The sequence below is a fragment of the Centropristis striata genome, chromosome 20 (assembly GCF_030273125.1).
Source record: "Centropristis striata isolate RG_2023a ecotype Rhode Island chromosome 20, C.striata_1.0, whole genome shotgun sequence".
Taxonomy (NCBI): domain Eukaryota; kingdom Metazoa; phylum Chordata; class Actinopteri; order Perciformes; family Serranidae; genus Centropristis; species Centropristis striata.
In genome coordinates, this window is record NC_081536.1 from 22,620,484 (window position 1) to 22,621,233 (window position 750).

The window sequence follows — 750 nt, forward strand, 5'->3', positions numbered from 1 at the left end:
CAACCCGTTTATGTCCAGTTCCTTCACTTAAATCCCTGTCTAGTATTTAAATTTGCTGAAAGGCTTTAGTCATTTATGATTTTAAAAGCTTACAAGCCAATAAACGTTGGTCATACCTGGCTAAGTGGCTGCTCAGTGATGTAAAAATAAGAAAAAAAAAGGTTATTCTAATTAAGTTTATTGTGACTGAGATGGACATTGATATTTTGGCATCATTATTCTTATTGTCTGTATAATAAAATTACCAGGGTGTGATTTTTTTCTGAGGATCTTAACTGAGAAAAAAAATACAATTTTTACAAGTCTGTAGTGTCAGATTTGTAGGGCAGGACATCTCTGCAGCACCATAATACTCATATAGTTCATGTTCATTGACTTTAAAACTTTTTTCTTTCAACAAATATTGTGCCTTCTGAAATTTGGATATTCATATTACAATTTTGATAAAATGCCACGTAACTGTGCAGCCTTAGTCACATTTTTACAATGTTTAAAAAAAGAAGAAAGGTCTTCTGTGACACTACTTGAATGGTATTGATGCAATAATCAGTAATCACTGAGGAACTTAGTCCAAAACACAAAGTTTTAAATTTTAGTTGATTTCAAAATTAAGTTGAATCTTAAAAACAAGCTTTTCCTTAAGAATGCATGTGATAGCAGAAGAGAACAAAGAAAATTCAACTTGTTAGATGACTTTTATAAAAAAAAGTATAGATAAAAACATGCATTTCACAAAAACAGTGAATAAAC